The sequence below is a fragment of the Lathyrus oleraceus genome, chromosome 5 (assembly GCF_024323335.1).
Source record: "Lathyrus oleraceus cultivar Zhongwan6 chromosome 5, CAAS_Psat_ZW6_1.0, whole genome shotgun sequence".
Lineage (NCBI taxonomy): Eukaryota > Viridiplantae > Streptophyta > Magnoliopsida > Fabales > Fabaceae > Lathyrus > Lathyrus oleraceus.
In genome coordinates, this window is record NC_066583.1 from 587,532,017 (window position 1) to 587,557,405 (window position 25,389).

The 25,389-nt window shown below is 39.2% G+C and overlaps 3 long non-coding RNA genes across 5 annotated transcripts; all 3 read left to right on the top strand.

Annotated features, from left to right (window-relative positions):
- The first annotated feature begins 1,131 nt into the window (after positions 1-1,131).
- LOC127083319 (uncharacterized) lies at positions 1,132-13,793 on the top strand. 3 transcript variants are annotated; one of them, XR_007788386.1, is made up of 3 exons: positions 1,132-1,464; positions 12,849-13,279; positions 13,421-13,793. It is a non-coding gene; the product is annotated as an uncharacterized LOC127083319 (long non-coding RNA). The 3 variants fall into 3 exon arrangements; XR_007788385.1 differs by lacking the exons at positions 12,849-13,279; positions 13,421-13,793 and adding exons at positions 1,572-2,002; positions 2,144-2,329; XR_007788384.1 differs by lacking the exon at positions 1,132-1,464 and adding an exon at positions 12,182-12,741.
- LOC127083321 (uncharacterized) lies at positions 11,071-11,748 on the top strand. Its single transcript, XR_007788388.1, has 3 exons — positions 11,071-11,302; positions 11,465-11,572; positions 11,679-11,748. It is a non-coding gene; the product is annotated as an uncharacterized LOC127083321 (long non-coding RNA).
- A 9,575-nt stretch (positions 13,794-23,368) lies between the features above and the next one.
- Positions 23,369-24,980, top strand: LOC127083320 (uncharacterized). The gene is made up of 3 exons (XR_007788387.1): positions 23,369-23,928; positions 24,036-24,466; positions 24,608-24,980. It is a non-coding gene; the product is annotated as an uncharacterized LOC127083320 (long non-coding RNA).
- Positions 24,981-25,389: the final 409 nt, after the last annotated feature.

Consider the following 25,389-nt stretch of genomic DNA (forward strand, 5'->3'; position numbering starts at 1 on the left):
CTCCTTCCTCGCCTCTCTAATCCAGGTTTGTTTTTATTGATTTTGGATTTAGGGTTTTCTGATTGGCCGCCGTTAACTCCTCTCAATTTTTTCGTTTTGAAAATTAGGGTTTTTTGTGTTTTCGCCGCTAACTCCCTCTTTTTTTTGATCCCCCCTTCGTTCTGAATCGCCCTCCTATTTATGCCAGGCTGATTAGGGTTACAAATGATGCTCAGAAGGTCGAAAGGAGAAAGTTCCAGGATTGCTTTTTGATGCTCAGAGATGATTGCCCTGTTTGATCATTGGACTCGGAAAGGTAATCTGAACATAACCTTTCTTCTTGAACTTTGTCTTGATTCCAAATTGGGGATTTTTCTGGATTTTTGCACCTTTTACTAATTAATTTTCTCATTTTACTGCAGTGAAAATTTGGGGTAGTGGATGAGTTTTTTTCAAGAAGGCGCATTCGTAAACGTCACCTGAAACTGGTTCTCCAACATGCCCAGAAGATATAAGCATTGCCTTCAAGCATTGAATACAGGGAGATTCCTGTTATGATCGCTTGCATAGGATATCAGGCTTTTGAGTTGTGAGCATGGATTTATTGGTCCAGAAGCAAAGGACGTCGACCTCTTCAGTTGCAAAAAAACAAATATAGATTATTACATACACAATGATGGGTCTGATGCAAGAGGTTCCATCCGTTGAGTAAGATGGTCCATATGTTGTTTCTTATCCATATTTCCTTGTTGCTATAAAATAAACCAATGGTATTGATTGTAGGTCCAGAAAGACACACCCATGGTTTTTTTCACAGTGCGAAGAACTTCAGTTAGTGTCTTTTCTGTGAACTTAAAACCTGCACTGGCATCAGTCGGAACTGTCACTGTGTCAGTTTTCAAAATGTAGCAGAAGAAACATAGTTCCCATTTGATCCTGGAAGGCTGAATAGCTCAAAGTGATCTGATATGTCCAAGAAAAGATGAGATTCAACATCTCGTGCTGTACAAAATCTGAACTAGTAACAACCTCAAAAAATAGCAATTCCAGTCACAACCACTTGAGGCTTTAATTTCTTTATTAGTTCTATCAACAAATCTGATTGCCGAGGGGCTTCAATTGATGTTATGGACAAGGATGTTATTTCTCGGAATTTCGTCATAGCAGCATGCACACGCAATGGTAACGTTGAACTTGGTTTTATTTTGTACCGTAGTAAATTGTTGGACTTACCGGTTTTGTTGCCGCATTTGCAGGTTTTGAGGATGGATTCAAGTTGCAGCCAAATAATGGATTGGTACGAAATCCTCTACAGGCCATTCACTTATATCTTGTTGCGGACTATGGTTGCTTAGCAAAAGCTTTGATGATGGTGTCAGCAAACCTGTTGAGGATATTGACTGGGATGCTCTTACTGTAAAGGGTACCTGCCAGGAAATTGAGAAGCGATACCTGCGCCTAACACCGGCACCAGATCCCGCCACCGTAAGACCTGCTATTGGTGTGTTTTTTTGTATAGATCAGTAGTAACCTGTGAAATGCATAGCAATATGATTCTCTGTTCTTGAGATAACATATGTGTCCGTTTGCAGATTGTCATCATCATACTCATCATTTGTCAAATTATGGTGACGAGCCATCAGTACTACTCTTCTTATTGCATACAAGTCCTCCATCCGTAAGCCTGACTGCACAGAAACGAAGGAGTGCGATTGCATTAAGGCTCACATCACTATTGAACCGGTCATTTGTAACTGTCAAAAGGCATCCAGCACAATCAGTGAAGGTCGTCATTTCTGCGGTTGTTGTCCATCCTGAGAGAACCATTCCATCAGGTTCTTTCTCTTCATCAAATTCCTCTCTTTTCAAGATTGGCATCATAAATTGCAACCATCTGTACTTCTCTTCTGCAGTCTACCTGAGGCGCAAGTGTAGGTACTCGGCTTCTTCACCACACGTTTCCACTCATCAAATGTCTGGTTCACATACATTTGTTGTTCAACATGATTCTGTACACGCGAAGGTAAGAAATGGCTTTCACTTTCTATAGACTGACTGTTGTATTGTTTGGTTGAGTCAATTTATCTTCAATTTGTGACGGTATCCGATCCCTTGTTTTTTTTTGGAGCGCTCTAATATTGAACTGCAGTTGTTCATTGTGCAGGCATTAAGAAGACCATGATTCCAAAGTTTGATCATGAATAATGTCCAACACCAATGTAGAGCTCGGGATGAGATCAACTCTTCTGCATGATGCTTCGAAAATGCCTCACAAGCCCACGGCATATGACCATCAGCCAGTACCCCTTGTTATTTTTGGCGGTTGCAGTCTTGCCTTGAGCTGCGTTACCGTCGTTTGCCACTTTGCAGCTTGGCTCATATGCGCTAGAGTTTCTCGTGTAATAGCTTTTGGAAGTGTGGCTTATGCAGGTGGCTTTTGTCTCATTGTGCTGCAGTGGGGTGTGCCGCAGCTTACAGCTGTCGTTGGAATGTGAAGTTGGTTTGGCATCTTGTAGCTGTTTCCTTGGCAGCTAGGCTTGGTGTAGTAGTGTGGTTGTAGCGTTTTGTTTGCTTTTCCTAATTGCTATTAATTAATATTGGATTTGAATATAACTTGAGGAAAAAAAATGGATTTAAAAATAGAGTTGGATGTGATGCATTGTTATGCTTGAATGTTACGTGAAAATGTATGTATGAAAATGAGTTTGGAGATGTTTGAATGTTAAATATTACTGAATGTTATGAAATGTATGTATTATTATTTTGATTTGGGATGCATTATGGATACAAAATGGATTTTGGATTTTGAATTTTAATTATAAAAATGGATGTGGATTTTTAGGAATAATCCAACATTAGTTTGAATAATCAATTTAATTACTAATAACAAATCAGCAAAAAAACCAAATTAAAAACAAATTAATCTATAATTCATTTAAAATTACTTGGATATCAACTCTAACATTCATTTGGAAATAAAAATCGATTAGAGTTTTAATCATTAGTAAAAATAAACAATTAAGATTAAATTGACAATTGGAATTAAACTTAATTTGAAATTAAAATCAAATTAAAAATAAAAAAGAGTCAAGATATTAAAATCCGTTTTATACTGATGAATGTATGCAAATGCAAAAATAAAAGAAAAAAATGGAAAAATTTCAGGATCAAAATCGGGGTATGACAGTTGCCCCTATTTAAGCGTCTTCAACTAGAGAATATGAAGCAGGACACTCTTCATATGATCATAGTGGGAGATGATTAAATACTGAGAAGACCCGGATTTTGATCCTGAATCCCCATGATATGATGTGATATGATATGATATGCCATGATATGCCATGATATGCATGGATATGCATGGATGCATGATTCTTTTTTTTTGTAATTTTATCTGCTAGGGATATGATGGACCCTTGACAGGAGATGCTACTAGACAGACCAATATGTGGGGAATACTGATGATCCACAGGGAGACAGACAAATGGTAAGAAAACAACTTGCTGGGGAGACAGTCCTGCTGGAGAATCAGACACACACTGGGGAGTATTCAAAGTGAGGTTTGATGAACGACACTTAGAATACAAGGGATTTCGATAGTAAGTTCACACATGACTTACCGAAACCGAATAAAGGAAAAGATGCTACAACAGGTTCATATATGACCTGACAACGCTGGGGAATAATCATGGAGAAAAACTCTTCAGAACAGGTTCATGTATGACCTGACACCGGAATAAGGGTTCAACAACAGGTTCATACATGACCTGAATGGTATTGAACAAAACTTCAGAGCAGGTTCAAGTATAACCGGACCCCGGAATAAAAGGGTTCAATGACAGGTTCATACATGACCTGAATAGGATTGAACAAATGATCTTCAGAGCAGGTTCAAGCATGACCGGACCCCGGAATAAAAAGGTTCAATGACAGGTTCGTACATGACCTGAATAGGATTGAACAAAGAATCTTCAGAGTAGGTTCAAGCATGAACGGACCCCGGAATAAAAAGGTTCAATGACAGGTTCGTACATGACCTGAATAGGATTGAACAAAGAATCTTCAGAGTAGGTTCAAGCATGACCGGACCCCGGAATAAAAAGGTTCAATGACAGGTTCGTACATGACCTGAATAGGATTGAACAAAGAATCTTCAGAGTAGGTTCAAGCATGACCGGACCCCGGAATAAAAAGGTTCAATGACAGGTTCGTACATGACCTGAATAGGATTGAACAAAGAATCTTCAGAGTAGGTTCAAGCATGACCGGACCCCGGAATAAAAAGGTTCAATGACAGGTTCGTACATGACCTGAATAGGATTGAACAAAGAATCTTCAGAGTAGGTTCAAGCATGACCGGACCCCGGAATAAAAAGGTTCAATGACAGGTTCGTACATGACCTGAATAGGATTGAACAAAGAATCTTCAGAGTAGGTTCAAGCATGACCGGACCCCGGAATAAAAAGGTTCAATGACAGGTTCATACATGACCTGAATAGGATTGAACAAAGAATCTTCAGAGTAGGTTCAAGCATGACCGGACCCCGGAATAAAAAGGTTCAATGACAGGTTCGTACATGACCTGAATAGGATTGAACAAAGAATCTTCAGAGTAGGTTCAAGCATGACCGGACCCCGGAATAAAAGGGTTCAATGACAGGTTCATACATGACCTGAATAGGATTGAACAAAGAATGGAAAAACTCTTCAGAGCAGGTTCAAGGATGACCTGACCCCGGAATAACAACAATTGGACTCTGACCGTAAGCAATGGACTACAACCAGCTTTTAACGGATTTTGCCAACAACAATTGGACTTGAAAATGACTGCGAAAACCGGATGTTGGTTTAAGGATATAGGATTGACACCAAGACCTAGGTCAATGCACAATGAGCACGAAATACCTTTCGGCTACGCATGATTTGAATGCATGATATATGAATGATCATGATTATGAAAATGCTGACGCTGGGCGGACTGGGAGTTTGTAAAGGCTCTTTATGGAAGCTCATGATTCCTCAACACCGAGAACTCAACCAAATATTTGTGATAGATGTTGTCAAAGGAGGATTCTATCCAGTTTGATGGCCACAACTTAGCCAATGGGATCCTTTTGGAGGATTAATGAATCGTGTTAGCATAATTTTCGGGCACTCGTCTTGAACTCAATAGTTGTTGACGCATGGCAGAATTTGTTTGAGCAGTTTGAAGGCACGAAGAAAGAGGTTCTGCCCCTCTGTGGCCCATCTTGCCCCAGTTTGTTGAGTCTTTGAAAATGTTCACCTTGAAAGTGAGTTTAGAAACAACTTGCCATGAGACTACCTCGAGATAGCTTGCCCCAAGTGTTTGTAACTTGCAGTAGTCTGATCTTGACTAACCAAATGCTGGAATGGTAGACTCTTGATTGACTGTCCTTTGGATAGTTGGACTTACCGAGCTCTGAGGTGGTTTGCCCCGGTCTAAGTCTTGAAGCAAATTACTCTTGGCTAACTGAGCCTTGGAGTGATTGGACTTACTGAGCTCTGAGGTGGCTTGCCCCATTCTGATTCTTGAAGCAAATTACTCTTGGCTAGATGACCCTTAGGGTGACTAGCTCGAATTAACTGATGCTCAAAGTGATTTGCCCTTGACTAGACTTCTTTCACTCCATCAAGTTCTTCAACTGTATATTGTTGGAATTTCTTTGACGCTAAGCGTTGACTTGCAAATAAGATTGTGCATTCAAAAAAATGGTAATTTTAATGCAATGTTTATGCAAAAATTTGAAATCAAAGTTTATTGATATAAATGGGTGAAATACAGTGAACGAGTCATTGATAAGAACACAATGGTGATCAAGTCATTCACAGTATGCAAGTTGGTGCTATCAAATGATTAACAAAAATCGTTTGGAGTCAGGTTAACACAACCTTGTTATAGTATGCTTTCAAAATAAACCCTGCCTCAATTAGGTCTTTTAAGGGTTGTAACGTGGTCTGGTTCACGGTTTTTTGAAACAAAAGGATATAAGGCTCAAAATTTGTTTTTACCCACCCCTTCTTCTTGATGATCTCCAGTTCCTACGTTCAGTTAATTCGATATACGCATTCGACTTCCAAGAGGGTTCGAAGGTGTGATGAGGATTCAAGACGAATTTTCTTGAAATGGCAGTCACCTTATTTTTTTGTTTTGTTGAGGACTTTGATGACCTCTTTTGATTGATTTTCTTTATCCCTAATTTTGCCTGGACCGCTTCTTCGAAGCTTTCGGTCCATCGGGATGCCCTGACTTTTGCCTAAGTCATTTTTGTGGTGTTTGACTTAGCGGACTTTTATTTTTTATTTTTTAAAGGTATTGACTGCCACATTATTGGTGGATAAGGATCAACCAACACTAATTTTAGCTTTTCTTAACTTCTTCAACACTTCAACATGTGTGCGAAGGATAACACGTGGTTGAACCTAATTGGAGGGTGTTCATATGGACGATTTTTGAAAGATCGAATACATGATCAAAATATCTGAACACAACTACCCTGCCCCAGGTTAAGATTAAGGGTTTTAGATCCGAAATGAACACCAACTTCTAGGCTCAAAGTGGTTGTCTAGGGATTAACATCCTTATCTCTTCAGTGTTTGGGGATTTGAAACAATGCCTTACATCATCGACAAGGTTTTACTCAAAAGCATACCACAACAATTTCAGGTGTTTCGTTTTCATCATCCTCCCTCCAATCTTTGTTAACACAACGGTTTGATAAACAAAAATGAATGAGAGGAGTATTTTTGTTTTTTTTGTTTTTTAACATAAATGAAAAACGAGTGAATACGAATGGATTAATTCAAAAGATGCATAAACATTTCATTAATCCTACCAATTCAAAGAAAACAACAATGCTTAAAAGCAAATAACAGTCAACATGCAAAGAAACTACAAAAGAAATGCTGAAACAGCCAAATGATTGCCAGCTCTAGGGAATTGACTTCTTCAAAATTGAAGGTTTGGATCAACAAGCTTTTTGACATGATGATCTTCAAATTCTTTTCTTTCATTCTCATCGTTGAACGCAACCTTCTTGAATCCACTACTCACTTCTCCTTTTCTTTCATTTGTATGGGTCGTGACATTGGAAATCCAAGACGGTATCTCAATGCTCCTACCAGGAAATAATGATAGCTCATTAGCCACATCCCTGACATCTTCCTTGTGGAACAAAACCTTGAGGGGTCTCAAGGGTCCTTTCCCTTTCTCATTACCTGGCTCAGAAATCAAGGTATATGTACCTGAGTCTTCCTCCTTGAGTGTTAGTGACCCTATGTCAATCAATCCTCGTAGTTTGAGCTTAAAACTCTTGCATTCCTCGATGGAGTGCCCTATTGTTCCAGTATGGTATTCGCACTTGATCTTCGAGTGATCTTCTTCAAAAACTAAGCTCTTTTTGTTAATCAGTCCCCGCACCAAGGCTTTTAGCGCTAAGCAAGAATCCAGGTCATGTCCCAATGCCCCTTTATGGAATTCACATGTTGCATTTGGATTGTACCATGGCAGGTATGGTGACACAGGTGTGAGAGCTCGAGGGGTCACCAAAGCATTTTGGATCAGTTGCGGATAGAGCTTGCTATATGGCACCGGAATCGAGTCATTGTGATCCTTGTTCCTCTTGTTCTGATTCTGATTTTTGTTTTGAACCTGGTTTTGGTGACTTTGAGGAGCAATAGCCAGAGGATGTTGATGATGACGTCTTGAGGGAGGTCCATATACTGGTAAATGAGGAGTTGCCACATAGAACTTCCCTTGACTTGGGGTAACACCAGATGGGTGTGGCGTAGTAGCTCTCTTTGTTGCAGCAGCGTATATTGGGTGACCCTCTTTTCTCAACAAGACTTGCAGGGTTTCCAAGACCCATCTCATTTGGATCTTCAAAAGATTAAGTTCCTCATTCAGTGCTTCTTGGCTTTTCCTTAGCTCGTCCACCATCTCCTGAGACATGGTTCTTTGTTCTAAACGCGTGTTAGGAATCACTTTGCTGATCACGGACAAAGGATGGATGAGTTTTTTTTTGGTATTTTGTCTGGAAAATGACATGCATTATGATGCGATGCAAATGCAATGGAATGCGAATGAATGCAATGCAAGCCATGCACATTTGTTTTTTCATACACGGGTTCAAAAGTATGAGGTACTGATGAATCTGATTGTTTTCCAAGAATAGGTTCTCACCGGGTAAGATCTAAGGTTTTTGAAAAAGTTCCTAGAGTCATGGATCCATTAGACTGTTTGCTACCTACGGCAACTTACTTGCCGGGCATCAACTCCATCTAAAGAATCTACTCTAAGTGAGGTTCTCGCATCGATCTAACGAGAAATACATCTCGCAGACCCACGCTACGCAACCATCTTTCCTAGTGGGATAAAGAACTAAGGTTCTACAAATGGTTCTCAGAGTCATGGATCCTAAAGAAAATGTCGAAGCTTACGGCAACTTACTTGCCGAGCGACAACATCCTCTCAAGAATCTACTCTAAGTGAGGTTCTCGTACCGACCCAACGAGAAATACATCTCGCGGACCCGCACTACTCAACCTCATCCTATCTTATGTTTTTACTCAAGACTCGGGTAAAAAGTCTTTCCCACAAGGTTTGCAATCAGAATATCCAAGTACCAAACCATAATCGAACCAATACAGCAGATTTATATCAATATGACAATAGAGATAGTAAAAGCAATAAAGAAAAGCCACATAGGTAAACAAGCAAAGGCACACAAACGACCTAACTAGGCTTGACTCACTTAGGGATTTTCTTTATCCCCAGCAGAGTCGCCATCTGTCGCACCTCGAAAAATGTGGGGATACGACTTCAAAGCGAAACGCGATCGCACGCTCGCAATGATGGACTGAACAGAGTCGCCACCGAACTTTATTTATTCCTAAAAAGGAAAGGGGAAATATCGATAAAACCCAAGACAAAAGAAAGGATAAGATATGGTCATCGCAACCAATATCAGGGTTCGGGAGTCGATTACGCAAGGGGAAGGTATTAGCACCCCTCACGTCCGTTGTACTCAACGGGAACCATTAGGTCAGTTATGTGCATTAATGTTAGTTTGAAATGTTAGGCTTTTCGATTTATTAGGTGGGAAAGAAAGAATAAAAGAGAGAAGAAATGTTTTTGGATTTTTGACGAAGGACCTAACCTAAGTTTTTTATTAGTGGGCCTGACAAGATTTACAAATCCTGCTCCTACGTATCTCAAAAGAGAAATCAAGGCTTACGTAGTTCTGGGTAGAAAAATGTTTATTTGTTGGTCGATTTTAGCGAAAGCTATATTGTATTAATCGACGAAAACATTGTTTTACCCAAAACAGATGAGGAGTGGACGCATACCACACATCGAACGGATTTATAAATCTACATTCGGAAAAGCGTCACTTATCTCTACTCAACAATCGTGGCCGAAACATTGTTTTGTATCACTTAAGACAATATATCTTTTGTTTATGAAAAAGGTTTTTGATTAATCGCACGGCGGCGAGAAAAGAGTTTGATTGGTTGGATGTATTTTGAGTGATGGCGAGAACTTGGATGAGCGAGATATACATCTCGAATCCTAGCCTCAGGAGTGCATGGTATACACCATGTTCCATTTCCATCTTTATTAAAAAAATATTAAGGTAGGAATTAGGTATTTTGAAGTTTGATTGAGAAAGAGTTTGAAGAAACCGCATTAACAAATTTTAGACGGTGGCGAGAGTTAAGATTGGCGAGGCATACGTCTCGAATCTTAACCTCAGGAGTGCATGATATACATCATGTTCCATTTCCACCTTTATTGAAGAAGTGTTTAAGTAAGAATTAGGTGTTTTGAGTTTGTTGGGAAAATGACTTGACCTAGATCAAGTATTGATGGACGTTTAAAAGAAATTTGGCTGAGTGTTTGAAGAAACAAAGTGGACAAATTTGGATGATGGCGAGAGTTAAGATTGGCGAGGCATACGTCTCGAATCTTAACCTCAGGAGTGCATGATATACATCATGTTCCATTTCCACCTTTATTGAAAAAGTGTTTAAGTAAGAATTAATATTTTTTTGAGTTTTTATTATGAAAAATGGCTTGACGTTGGATCAAGCATTTGATGAAGTTTGAAAAAGATGGGATGGAATAGGAGGGAGAAATGAGTTGGTTCGTTTATTGAGAAAGTACTCGACGTTGGATCGAGTCATATTTTTGTATTTTTGAAATTTGTGGATTTTATTCTTGGGTTAGTAGCTAATTAAGCACCCAAACAGTAAAAGAAATAAAAGGTACAAAATTATTACATATCGGGGGAGTGGGGTACATTTGTCAAATGGGGATTAAACAATCATGAAATAAATAAAATCGGGCCCAAACAAATAATGCATGAGTGTAAGTGCAAGGGAACCGGCTCATTGTAAGAAAGCCCAAGAGTAAGCTATGTGAGGTCGGCGGCGATGCTTAAAAGCAATCGACTTACAAGGGTGTGAAAAAGGGCTCGATATTAAATCGAGAAAAGTATGATTTTTTTGAAAATGGTTTTGCAGGCATGATGGATTTAATAAAAAAAACATGGACATAAAAAACTATTAAAAGAAACAAAATGCTAAAAGATAATAAAATACTAAAAAGAAATAAAAAATGAAATGCTAAAAAGAAATGAAATACTAAAAAAAGAAATACTAGAAGTACTATCTACGAGTATCGAACCCACTCCTCTTGAGACTATGGCACTACCCTCTCTCCACTAGGCTACTTGCTAACTGACTGATAATTTATTGCTAACTTAAATATATAAACTAATGTAAATTAAAAGTATGAATTAAAATAAAAATAAAAAGGGATGATCTAATAATGGATGATTAATTAAACTAAATGGGGAATCCCAAACGCAACCCTAGCCGCCTGGCTGTTGGGTGGGGAAGCGTTAATCAACACCAATACCAATAGTCCACAGAATTAAAAGAAATACCTAGGGGAACCAAAAGGTAAGTGATTTTTAATTAGGCTTTAAATATTATTCTTGAAAACAAAGGTAGAGATACGTGAAACAGCACCAAAGTCGTTCGTCTTCTTCACGAAAGACTTACTCTCACTCGCGCCTCTCAAGCTCGCATCTCTCTCTCGCTCTCAAACTTACCCTCAATCCCTCATCTCTCATCGAAACTCCCTATGTCAAAAGCTCCCAAACCTCACGTCTTCCTCAGAATCGCTCACGATGCTAACGAAACTATGGTTCAAAAGGGGGTCGAGTGAAAATCTCACCTTCAGCGGTGAAGATAGCTCCGACGATGCTTTAATCCTCCTTCCTCGCCTCTCTAATCCAGGTTTGTTTTTATTGATTTTGGATTTAGGGTTTTCTGATTGGCCGCCGTTAACTCCTCTCAATTTTTTCGTTTTGAAAATTAGGGTTTTTTGTGTTTTCGCCGCTAACTCCCTCTTTTTTTTGATCCCCCCTTCGTTCTGAATCGCCCTCCTATTTATGCCAGGCTGATTAGGGTTACAAATGATGCTCAGAAGGTCGAAAGGAGAAAGTTCCAGGATTGCTTTTTGATGCTCAGAGATGATTGCCCTGTTTGATCATTGGACTCGGAAAGGTAATCTGAACATAACCTTTCTTCTTGAACTTTGTCTTGATTCCAAATTGGGGATTTTTCTGGATTTTTGCACCTTTTACTAATTAATTTTCTCATTTTACTGCAGTGAAAATTTGGGGTAGTGGATGAGTTTTTTTCAAGAAGGCGCATTCGTAAACGTCACCTGAAACTGGTTCTCCAACATGCCCAGAAGATATAAGCATTGCCTTCAAGCATTGAATACAGGGAGATTCCTGTTATGATCGCTTGCATAGGATATCAGGCTTTTGAGTTGTGAGCATGGATTTATTGGTCCAGAAGCAAAGGACGTCGACCTCTTCAGTTGCAAAAAAACAAATATAGATTATTACATACACAATGATGGGTCTGATGCAAGAGGTTCCATCCGTTGAGTAAGATGGTCCATATGTTGTTTCTTATCCATATTTCCTTGTTGCTATAAAATAAACCAGTGGTATTGATTGTAGGTCCAGAAAGACACACCCATGGTTTTTTTCACAGTGCGAAGAACTTCAGTTAGTGTCTTTTCTGTGAACTTAAAACCTGCACTGGCATCAGTCGGAACTGTCACTGTGTCAGTTTTCAAAATGTAGCAGAAGAAACATAGTTCCCATTTGATCCTGGAAGGCTGAATAGCTCAAAGTGATCTGATATGTCCAAGAAAAGATGAGATTCAACATCTCGTGCTGTACAAAATCTGAACTAGTAACAACCTCAAAAAATAGCAATTCCAGCCACAACCACTTGAGGCTTTAATTTCTTTATTAGTTCTATCAACAAATCTGATTGCCGAGGGGCTTCAATTGATGTTATGGACAAGGATGTTATTTCTCGGAATTTCGTCATAGCAGCATGCACACGCAATGGTAACGTTGAACTTGGTTTTATTTTGTACCGTAGTAAATTGTTGGACTTACCGGTTTTGTTGCCGCATTTGCAGGTTTTGAGGATGGATTCAAGTTGCAGCCAAATAATGGATTGGTACGAAATCCTCTACAGGCCATTCACTTATATCTTGTTGCGGACTATGGTTGCTTAGCAAAAGCTTTGATGATGGTGTCAGCAAACCTGTTGAGGATATTGACTGGGATGCTCTTACTGTAAAGGGTACCTGCCAGGAAATTGAGAAGCGATACCTGCGCCTAACACCGGCACCAGATCCCGCCACCGTAAGACCTGCTATTGGTGTGTTTTTTTGTATAGATCAGTAGTAACCTGTGAAATGCATAGCAATATGATTCTCTGTTCTTGAGATAACATATGTGTCCGTTTGCAGATTGTCATCATCATACTCATCATTTGTCAAATTATGGTGACGAGCCATCAGTACTACTCTTCTTATTGCATACAAGTCCTCCATCCGTAAGCCTGACTGCACAGAAACGAAGGAGTGCGATTGCATTAAGGCTCACATCACTATTGAACCGGTCATTTGTAACTGTCAAAAGGCATCCAGCACAATCAGTGAAGGTCGTCATTTCTGCGGTTGTTGTCCATCCTGAGAGAACCATTCCATCAGGTTCTTTCTCTTCATCAAATTCCTCTCTTTTCAAGATTGGCATCATAAATTGCAACCATCTGTACTTCTCTTCTGCAGTCTACCTGAGGCGCAAGTGTAGGTACTCGGCTTCTTCACCACACGTTTCCACTCATCAAATGTCTGGTTCACATACATTTGTTGTTCAACATGATTCTGTACACGCGAAGGTAAGAAATGGCTTTCACTTTCTATAGACTGACTGTTGTATTGTTTGGTTGAGTCAATTTATCTTCAATTTGTGACGGTATCCGATCCCTTGTTTTTTTTTGGAGCGCTCTAATATTGAACTGCAGTTGTTCATTGTGCAGGCATTAAGAAGACCATGATTCCAAAGTTTGATCATGAATAATGTCCAACACCAATGTAGAGCTCGGGATGAGATCAACTCTTCTGCATGATGCTTCGAAAATGCCTCACAAGCCCACGGCATATGACCATCAGCCAGTACCCCTTGTTATTTTTGGCGGTTGCAGTCTTGCCTTGAGCTGCGTTACCGTCGTTTGCCACTTTGCAGCTTGGCTCATATGCGCTAGAGTTTCTCGTGTAATAGCTTTTGGAAGTGTGGCTTATGCAGGTGGCTTTTGTCTCATTGTGCTGCAGTGGGGTGTGCCGCAGCTTACAGCTGTCGTTGGAATGTGAAGTTGGTTTGGCATCTTGTAGCTGTTTCCTTGGCAGCTAGGCTTGGTGTAGTAGTGTGGTTGTAGCGTTTTGTTTGCTTTTCCTAATTGCTATTAATTAATATTGGATTTGAATATAACTTGAGGAAAAAAAATGGATTTAAAAATAGAGTTGGATGTGATGCATTGTTATGCTTGAATGTTACGTGAAAATGTATGTATGAAAATGAGTTTGGAGATGTTTGAATGTTAAATATTACTGAATGTTATGAAATGTATGTATTATTATTTTGATTTGGGATGCATTATGGATACAAAATGGATTTTGGATTTTGAATTTTAATTATAAAAATGGATGTGGATTTTTAGGAATAATCCAACATTAGTTTGAATAATCAATTTAATTACTAATAACAAATCAGCAAAAAAACCAAATTAAAAACAAATTAATCTATAATTCATTTAAAATTACTTGGATATCAACTCTAACATTCATTTGGAAATAAAAATCGATTAGAGTTTTAATCATTAGTAAAAATAAACAATTAAGATTAAATTGACAATTGGAATTAAACTTAATTTGAAATTAAAATCAAATTAAAAATAAAAAAGAGTCAAGATATTAAAATCCGTTTTATACTGATGAATGTATGCAAATGCAAAAATAAAAGAAAAAAATGGAAAAATTTCAGGATCAAAATCGGGGTATGACAGTTGCCCCTATTTAAGCGTCTTCAACTAGAGAATATGAAGCAGGACACTCTTCATATGATCATAGTGGGAGATGATTAAATACTGAGAAGACCCGGATTTTGATCCTGAATCCCCATGATATGATGTGATATGATATGATATGCCATGATATGCCATGATATGCATGGATATGCATGGATGCATGATTCTTTTTTTTTGTAATTTTATCTGCTAGGGATATGATGGACCCTTGACAGGAGATGCTACTAGACAGACCAATATGTGGGGAATACTGATGATCCACAGGGAGACAGACAAATGGTAAGAAAACAACTTGCTGGGGAGACAGTCCTGCTGGAGAATCAGACACACACTGGGGAGTATTCAAAGTGAGGTTTGATGAACGACACTTAGAATACAAGGGATTTCGATAGTAAGTTCACACATGACTTACCGAAACCGAATAAAGGAAAAGATGCTACAACAGGTTCATATATGACCTGACAACGCTGGGGAATAATCATGGAGAAAAACTCTTCAGAACAGGTTCATGTATGACCTGACACCGGAATAAGGGTTCAACAACAGGTTCATACATGACCTGAATGGTATTGAACAAAACTTCAGAGCAGGTTCAAGTATAACCGGACCCCGGAATAAAAGGGTTCAATGACAGGTTCATACATGACCTGAATAGGATTGAACAAATGATCTTCAGAGCAGGTTCAAGCATGACCGGACCCCGGAATAAAAAGGTTCAATGACAGGTTCGTACATGACCTGAATAGGATTGAACAAAGAATCTTCAGAGTAGGTTCAAGCATGAACGGACCCCGGAATAAAAAGGTTCAATGACAGGTTCGTACATGACCTGAATAGGATTGAACAAAGAATCTTCAGAGTAGGTTCAAGCATGACCGGACCCCGGAATAAAAAGGTTCAATGACAGGTTCGTACATGACCTGAATAGGATTGAACAAAGAATCTTCAGAGTAGGTTCAAGCATGACCGGACCCCGGAATAAAAAGGTTCAATGACAGGTTCGTACATGACCTGAATAGGATTGAACAAAGAATCTTCAGAGTAGGTTCAAGCATGACCGGACCCCGGAATAAAAAGGTTCAATGACAGGTTCGTACATGACCTGAATAGGATTGAACAAAGAATCTTCAGAGTAGGTTCAAGCATGACCGGACCCCGGAATAAAAAGGTTCAATGACAGGTTCATACATGACCTGAATAGGATTGAACAAAGAATCTTCAGAGTAGGTTCAAGCATGACCGGACCCCGGAATAAAAAGGTTCAATGACAGGTTCGTACATGACCTGAATAGGATTGAACAAAGAATCTTCAGAGTAGGTTCAAGCATGACCGGACCCCGGAATAAAAGGGTTCAATGACAGGTTCATACATGACCTGAATAGGATTGAACAAAGAATGGAAAAACTCTTCAGAGCAGGTTCAAGGATGACCTGACCCCGGAATAACAACAATTGGACTCTGACCGTAAGCAATGGACTACAACCAGCTTTTAACGGATTTTGCCAACAACAATTGGACTTGAAAATGACTGCGAAAACCGGATGTTGGTTTAAGGATATAGGATTGACACCAAGACCTAGGTCAATGCACAATGAGCACGAAATACCTTTCGGCTACGCATGATTTGAATGCATGATATATGAATGATCATGATTATGAAAATGCTGACGCTGGGCGGACTGGGAGTTTGTAAAGGCTCTTTATGGAAGCTCATGATTCCTCAACACCGAGAACTCAACCAAATATTTGTGATAGATGTTGTCAAAGGAGGATTCTATCCAGTTTGATGGCCACAACTTAGCCAATGGGATCCTTTTGGAGGATTAATGAATCGTGTTAGCATAATTTTCGGGCACTCGTCTTGAACTCAATAGTTGTTGACGCATGGCAGAATTTGTTTGAGCAGTTTGAAGGCACGAAGAAAGAGGTTCTGCCCCTCTGTGGCCCATCTTGCCCCAGTTTGTTGAGTCTTTGAAAATGTTCACCTTGAAAGTGAGTTTAGAAACAACTTGCCATGAGACTACCTCGAGATAGCTTGCCCCAAGTGTTTGTAACTTGCAGTAGTCTGATCTTGACTAACCAAATGCTGGAATGGTAGACTCTTGATTGACTGTCCTTTGGATAGTTGGACTTACCGAGCTCTGAGGTGGTTTGCCCCGGTCTAAGTCTTGAAGCAAATTACTCTTGGCTAACTGAGCCTTGGAGTGATTGGACTTACTGAGCTCTGAGGTGGCTTGCCCCATTCTGATTCTTGAAGCAAATTACTCTTGGCTAGATGACCCTTAGGGTGACTAGCTCGAATTAACTGATGCTCAAAGTGATTTGCCCTTGACTAGACTTCTTTCACTCCATCAAGTTCTTCAACTGTATATTGTTGGAATTTCTTTGACGCTAAGCGTTGACTTGCAAATAAGATTGTGCATTCAAAAAAATGGTAATTTTAATGCAATGTTTATGCAAAAATTTGAAATCAAAGTTTATTGATATAAATGGGTGAAATACAGTGAACGAGTCATTGATAAGAACACAATGGTGATCAAGTCATTCACAGTATGCAAGTTGGTGCTATCAAATGATTAACAAAAATCGTTTGGAGTCAGGTTAACACAACCTTATTATAGTATGCTTTCAAAATAAACCCTGCCTCAATTAGGTCTTTTAAGGGTTGTAACGTGGTCTGGTTCACGGTTTTTTGAAACAAAAGGATATAAGGCTCAAAATTTGTTTTTACCCACCCCTTCTTCTTGATGATCTCCAGTTCCTACGTTCAGTTAATTCGATATACGCATTCGACTTCCAAGAGGGTTCGAAGGTGTGATGAGGATTCAAGACGAATTTTCTTGAAATGGCAGTCACCTTATTTTTTTGTTTTGTTGAGGACTTTGATGACCTCTTTTGATTGATTTTCTTTATCCCTAATTTTGCCTGGACCGCTTCTTCGAAGCTTTCGGTCCATCGGGATGCCCTGACTTTTGCCTAAGTCATTTTTGTGGTGTTTGACTTAGCGGACTTTTATTTTTTATTTTTTAAAGGTATTGACTGCCACATTATTGGTGGATAAGGATCAACCAACACTAATTTTAGCTTTTCTTAACTTCTTCAACACTTCAACATGTGTGCGAAGGATAACACGTGGTTGAACCTAATTGGAGGGTGTTCATATGGACGATTTTTGAAAGATCGAATACATGATCAAAATATCTGAACACAACTACCCTGCCCCAGGTTAAGATTAAGGGTTTTAGATCCGAAATGAACACCAACTTCTAGGCTCAAAGTGGTTGTCTAGGGATTAACATCCTTATCTCTTCAGTGTTTGGGGATTTGAAACAATGCCTTACATCATCGACAAGGTTTTACTCAAAAGCATACCACAACAATTTCAGGTGTTTCGTTTTCATCATCCTCCCTCCAATCTTTGTTAACACAACGGTTTGATAAACAAAAATGAATGAGAGGAGTATTTTTGTTTTTTTTTGTTTTTTAACATAAATGAAAAACGAGTGAATACGAATGGATTAATTCAAAAGATGCATAAACATTTCATTAATCCTACCAATTCAAAGAAAACAACAATGCTTAAAAGCAAATAACAGTCAACATGCAAAGAAACTACAAAAGAAATGCTGAAACAGCCAAATGATTGCCAGCTCTAGGGAATTGACTTCTTCAAAATTGAAGGTTTGGATCAACAAGCTTTTTGACATGATGATCTTCAAATTCTTTTCTTTCATTCTCATCGTTGAACGCAACCTTCTTGAATCCACTACTCACTTCTCCTTTTCTTTCATTTGTATGGGTCGTGACATTGGAAATCCAAGACGGTATCTCAATGCTCCTACCAGGAAATAATGATAGCTCATTAGCCACATCCCTGACATCTTCCTTGTGGAACAAAACCTTGAGGGGTCTCAAGGGTCCTTTCCCTTTCTCATTACCTGGCTCAGAAATCAAGGTATATGTACCTGAGTCTTCCTCCTTGAGTGTTAGTGACCCTATGTCAATCAATCCTCGTAGTTTGAGCTTAAAACTCTTGCATTCCTCGATGGAGTGCCCTATTGTTCCAGTATGGTATTCGCACTTGATCTTCGAGTGATCTTCTTCAAAAACTAAGCTCTTTTTGTTAATCAGTCCCCGCACCAAGGCTTTTAGCGCTAAGCAAGAATCCAGGTCATGTCCCAATGCCCCTTTATGGAATTCACATGTTGCATTTGGATTGTACCATGGCAGGTATGGTGACACAGGTGTGAGAGCTCGAGGGGTCACCAAAGCATTTTGGATCAGTTGCGGATAGAGCTTGCTATATGGCACCGGAATCGAGTCATTGTGATCCTTGTTCCTCTTGTTCTGATTCTGATTTTTGTTTTGAACCTGGTTTTGGTGACTTTGAGGAGCAATAGCCAGAGGATGTTGATGATGACGTCTTGAGGGAGGTCCATATACTGGTAAATGAGGAGTTGCCACATAGAACTTCCCTTGACTTGGGGTAACACCAGATGGGTGTGGCGTAGTAGCTCTCTTTGTTGCAGCAGCGTATATTGGGTGACCCTCTTTTCTCAACAAGACTTGCAGGGTTTCCAAGACCCATCTCATTTGGATCTTCAAAAGATTAAGTTCCTCATTCAGTGCTTCTTGGCTTTTCCTTAGCTCGTCCACCATCTCCTGAGACATGGTTCTTTGTTCTAAACGCGTGTTAGGAATCACTTTGCTGATCACGGACAAAGGATGGATGAGTTTTTTTTTGGTATTTTGTCTGGAAAATGACATGCATTATGATGCGATGCAAATGCAATGGAATGCGAATGAATGCAATGCAAGCCATGCACATTTGTTTTTTCATACACGGGTTCAAAAGTATGAGGTACTGATGAATCTGATTGTTTTCCAAGAATAGGTTCTCACCGGGTAAGATCTAAGGTTTTTGAAAAAGTTCCTAGAGTCATGGATCCATTAGACTGTTTGCTACCTGCGGCAACTTACTTGCCGGGCATCAACTCCATCTAAAGAATCTACTCTAAGTGAGGTTCTCGCATCGATCTAACGAGAAATACATCTCGCAGACCCACGCTACGCAACCATCTTTCCTAGTGGGATAAAGAACTAAGGTTCTACAAATGGTTCTCAGAGTCATGGATCCTAAAGAAAATGTCGAAGCTTACGGCAACTTACTTGCCGAGCGACAACATCCTCTCAAGAATCTACTCTAAGTGAGGTTCTCGTACCGACCCAACGAGAAATACATCTCGCGGACCCGTACTACTCAACCTCATCCTATCTTATGTTTTTACTCAAGACTCGGGTAAAAAGTCTTTCCCACAAGGTTTGCAATCAGAATATCCAAGTACCAAACCATAATCGAACCAATACAGCAGATTTATATCAATATGACAATAGAGATAGTAAAAGCAATAAAGAAAAGCCACATAGGTAAACAAGCAAAGGCACACAAACGACCTAACTAGGCTTGACTCACTTAGGGATTTTCTTTATCCCCAGCAGAGTCGCCATCTGTCGCACCTCGAAAAATGTGGGGATACGACTTCAAAGCGAAACGCGATCGCACGCTCGCAATGATGGACTGAACAGAGTCGCCACCGAACTTTATTTATTCCTAAAAAGGAAAGGGGAAATATCGATAAAACCCAAGACAAAAGAAAGGATAAGATATGGTCATCGCAACCAATATCAGGGTTCGGGAGTCGATTACGCAAGGGGAAGGTATTAGCACCCCTCACGTCCGTTGTACTCAACGGGAACCATTAGGTCAGTTATGTGCATTAATGTTAGTTTGAAATGTTAGGCTTTTCGATTTATTAGGTGGGAAAGAAAGAATAAAAGAGAGAAGAAATGTTTTTGGATTTTTGACGAAGGACCTAACCTAAGTTTTTTATTAGTGGGCCTGACAAGATTTACAAATCCTGCTCCTACGTATCTCAAAAGAGAAATCAAGGCTTACGTAGTTCTGGGTAGAAAAATGTTTATTTGTTGGTCGATTTTAGCGAAAGCTATATTGTATTAATCGACGAAAACATTGTTTTACCCAAAACAGATGAGGAGTGGACGCATACCACACATCGAACGGATTTATAAATCTACATTCGGAAAAGCGTCACTTATCTCTACTCAACAATCGTGGCCGAAACATTGTTTTGTATCACTTAAGACAATATATCTTTTGTTTATGAAAAAGGTTTTTGATTAATCGCACGGCGGCGAGAAAAGAGTTTGATTGGTTGGATGTATTTTGAGTGATGGCGAGAACTTGGATGAGCGAGATATACATCTCGAATCCTAGCCTCAGGAGTGCATGGTATACACCATGTTCCATTTCCATCTTTATTAAAAAAATATTAAGGTAGGAATTAGGTATTTTGAAGTTTGATTGAGAAAGAGTTTGAAGAAACCGCATTAACAAATTTTAGACGGTGGCGAGAGTTAAGATTGGCGAGGCATACGTCTCGAATCTTAACCTCAGGAGTGCATGATATACATCATGTTCCATTTCCACCTTTATTGAAGAAGTGTTTAAGTAAGAATTAGGTGTTTTGAGTTTGTTGGGAAAATGACTTGACCTAGATCAAGTATTGATGGACGTTTAAAAGAAATTTGGCTGAGTGTTTGAAGAAACAAAGTGGACAAATTTGGATGATGGCGAGAGTTAAGATTGGCGAGGCATACGTCTCGAATCTTAACCTCAGGAGTGCATGATATACATCATGTTCCATTTCCACCTTTATTGAAAAAGTGTTTAAGTAAGAATTAATATTTTTTTGAGTTTTTATTATGAAAAATGGCTTGACGTTGGATCAAGCATTTGATGAAGTTTGAAAAAGATGGGATGGAATAGGAGGGAGAAATGAGTTGGTTCGTTTATTGAGAAAGTACTCGACGTTGGATCGAGTCATATTTTTGTATTTTTGAAATTTGTGGATTTTATTCTTGGGTTAGTAGCTAATTAAGCACCCAAACAGTAAAAGAAATAAAAGGTACAAAATTATTACATATCGGGGGAGTGGGGTACATTTGTCAAATGGGGATTAAACAATCATGAAATAAATAAAATCGGGCCCAAACAAATAATGCATGAGTGTAAGTGCAAGGGAACCGGCTCATTGTAAGAAAGCCCAAGAGTAAGCTATGTGAGGTCGGCGGCGATGCTTAAAAGCAATCGACTTACAAGGGTGTGAAAAAGGGCTCGATATTAAATCGAGAAAAGTATGATTTTTTTGAAAATGGTTTTGCAGGCATGATGGATTTAATAAAAAAAACATGGACATAAAAAACTATTAAAAGAAACAAAATGCTAAAAGATAATAAAATACTAAAAAGAAATAAAAAATGAAATGCTAAAAAGAAATGAAATACTAAAAAAAGAAATACTAGAAGTACTATCTACGAGTATCGAACCCACTCCTCTTGAGACTATGGCACTACCCTCTCTCCACTAGGCTACTTGCTAACTGACTGATAATTTATTGCTAACTTAAATATATAAACTAATGTAAATTAAAAGTATGAATTAAAATAAAAATAAAAAGGGATGATCTAATAATGGATGATTAATTAAACTAAATGGGGAATCCCAAACGCAACCCTAGCCGCCTGGCTGTTGGGTGGGGAAGCGTTAATCAACACCAATACCAATAGTCCACAGAATTAAAAGAAATACCTAGGGGAACCAAAAGGTAAGTGATTTTTAATTAGGCTTTAAATATTATTCTTGAAAACAAAGGTAGAGATACGTGAAACAGCACCAAAGTCGTTCGTCTTCTTCACGAAAGACTTACTCTCACTCGCGCCTCTCAAGCTCGCATCTCTCTCTCGCTCTCAAACTTACCCTCAATCCCTCATCTCTCATCGAAACTCCCTATGTCAAAAGCTCCCAAACCTCACGTCTTCCTCAGAATCGCTCACGATGCTAACGAAACTATGGTTCAAAAGGGGGTCGAGTGAAAATCTCACCTTCAGCGGTGAAGATAGCTCCGACGATGCTTTAATCCTCCTTCCTCGCCTCTCTAATCCAGGTTTGTTTTTATTGATTTTGGATTTAGGGTTTTCTGATTGGCCGCCGTTAACTCCTCTCAATTTTTTCGTTTTGAAAATTAGGGTTTTTTGTGTTTTCGCCGCTAACTCCCTCTTTTTTTTGATCCCCCCTTCGTTCTGAATCGCCCTCCTATTTATGCCAGGCTGATTAGGGTTACAAATGATGCTCAGAAGGTCGAAAGGAGAAAGTTCCAGGATTGCTTTTTGATGCTCAGAGATGATTGCCCTGTTTGATCATTGGACTCGGAAAGGTAATCTGAACATAACCTTTCTTCTTGAACTTTGTCTTGATTCCAAATTGGGGATTTTTCTGGATTTTTGCACCTTTTACTAATTAATTTTCTCATTTTACTGCAGTGAAAATTTGGGGTAGTGGATGAGTTTTTTTCAAGAAGGCGCATTCGTAAACGTCACCTGAAACTGGTTCTCCAACATGCCCAGAAGATATAAGCATTGCCTTCAAGCATTGAATACAGGGAGATTCCTGTTATGATCGCTTGCATAGGATATCAGGCTTTTGAGTTGTGAGCATGGATTTATTGGTCCAGAAGCAAAGGACGTCGACCTCTTCAGTTGCAAAAAAACAAATATAGATTATTACATACACAATGATGGGTCTGATGCAAGAGGTTCCATCCGTTGAGTAAGATGGTCCATATGTTGTTTCTTATCCATATTTCCTTGTTGCTATAAAATAAACCAGTGGTATTGATTGTAGGTCCAGAAAGACACACCCATGGTTTTTTTCACAGTGCGAAGAACTTCAGTTAGTGTCTTTTCTGTGAACTTAAAACCTGCACTGGCATCAGTCGGAACTGTCACTGTGTCAGTTTTCAAAATGTAGCAGAAGAAACATAGTTCCCATTTGATCCTGGAAGGCTGAATAGCTCAAAGTGATCTGATATGTCCAAGAAAAGATGAGATTCAACATCTCGTGCTGTACAAAATCTGAACTAGTAACAACCTCAAAAAATAGCAATTCCAGCCACAACCACTTGAGGCTTTAATTTCTTTATTAGTTCTATCAACAAATCTGATTGCCGAGGGGCTTCAATTGATGTTATGGACAAGGATGTTATTTCTCGGAATTTCGTCATAGCAGCATGCACACGCAATGGTAACGTTGAACTTGGTTTTATTTTGTACCGTAGTAAATTGTTGGACTTACCGGTTTTGTTGCCGCATTTGCAGGTTTTGAGGATGGATTCAAGTTGCAGCCAAATAATGGATTGGTACGAAATCCTCTACAGGCCATTCACTTATATCTTGTTGCGGACTATGGTTGCTTAGCAAAAGCTTTGATGATGGTGTCAGCAAACCTGTTGAGGATATTGACTGGGATGCTCTTACTGTAAAGGGTACCTGCCAGGAAATTGAGAAGCGATACCTGCGCCTAACACCGGCACCAGATCCCGCCACCGTAAGACCTGCTATTGGTGTGTTTTTTTGTATAGATCAGTAGTAACCTGTGAAATGCATAGCAATATGATTCTCTGTTCTTGAGATAACATATGTGTCCGTTTGCAGATTGTCATCATCATACTCATCATTTGTCAAATTATGGTGACGAGCCATCAGTACTACTCTTCTTATTGCATACAAGTCCTCCATCCGTAAGCCTGACTGCACAGAAACGAAGGAGTGCGATTGCATTAAGGCTCACATCACTATTGAACCGGTCATTTGTAACTGTCAAAAGGCATCCAGCACAATCAGTGAAGGTCGTCATTTCTGCGGTTGTTGTCCATCCTGAGAGAACCATTCCATCAGGTTCTTTCTCTTCATCAAATTCCTCTCTTTTCAAGATTGGCATCATAAATTGCAACCATCTGTACTTCTCTTCTGCAGTCTACCTGAGGCGCAAGTGTAGGTACTCGGCTTCTTCACCACACGTTTCCACTCATCAAATGTCTGGTTCACATACATTTGTTGTTCAACATGATTCTGTACACGCGAAGGTAAGAAATGGCTTTCACTTTCTATAGACTGACTGTTGTATTGTTTGGTTGAGTCAATTTATCTTCAATTTGTGACGGTATCCGATCCCTTGTTTTTTTTTGGAGCGCTCTAATATTGAACTGCAGTTGTTCATTGTGCAGGCATTAAGAAGACCATGATTCCAAAGTTTGATCATGAATAATGTCCAACACCAATGTAGAGCTCGGGATGAGATCAACTCTTCTGCATGATGCTTCGAAAATGCCTCACAAGCCCACGGCATATGACCATCAGCCAGTACCCCTTGTTATTTTTGGCGGTTGCAGTCTTGCCTTGAGCTGCGTTACCGTCGTTTGCCACTTTGCAGCTTGGCTCATATGCGCTAGAGTTTCTCGTGTAATAGCTTTTGGAAGTGTGGCTTATGCAGGTGGCTTTTGTCTCATTGTGCTGCAGTGGGGTGTGCCGCAGCTTACAGCTGTCGTTGGAATGTGAAGTTGGTTTGGCATCTTGTAGCTGTTTCCTTGGCAGCTAGGCTTGGTGTAGTAGTGTGGTTGTAGCGTTTTGTTTGCTTTTCCTAATTGCTATTAATTAATATTGGATTTGAATATAACTTGAGGAAAAAAAATGGATTTAAAAATAGAGTTGGATGTGATGCATTGTTATGCTTGAATGTTACGTGAAAATGTATGTATGAAAATGAGTTTGGAGATGTTTGAATGTTAAATATTACTGAATGTTATGAAATGTATGTATTATTATTTTGATTTGGGATGCATTATGGATACAAAATGGATTTTGGATTTTGAATTTTAATTATAAAAATGGATGTGGATTTTTAGGAATAATCCAACATTAGTTTGAATAATCAATTTAATTACTAATAACAAATCAGCAAAAAAACCAAATTAAAAACAAATTAATCTATAATTCATTTAAAATTACT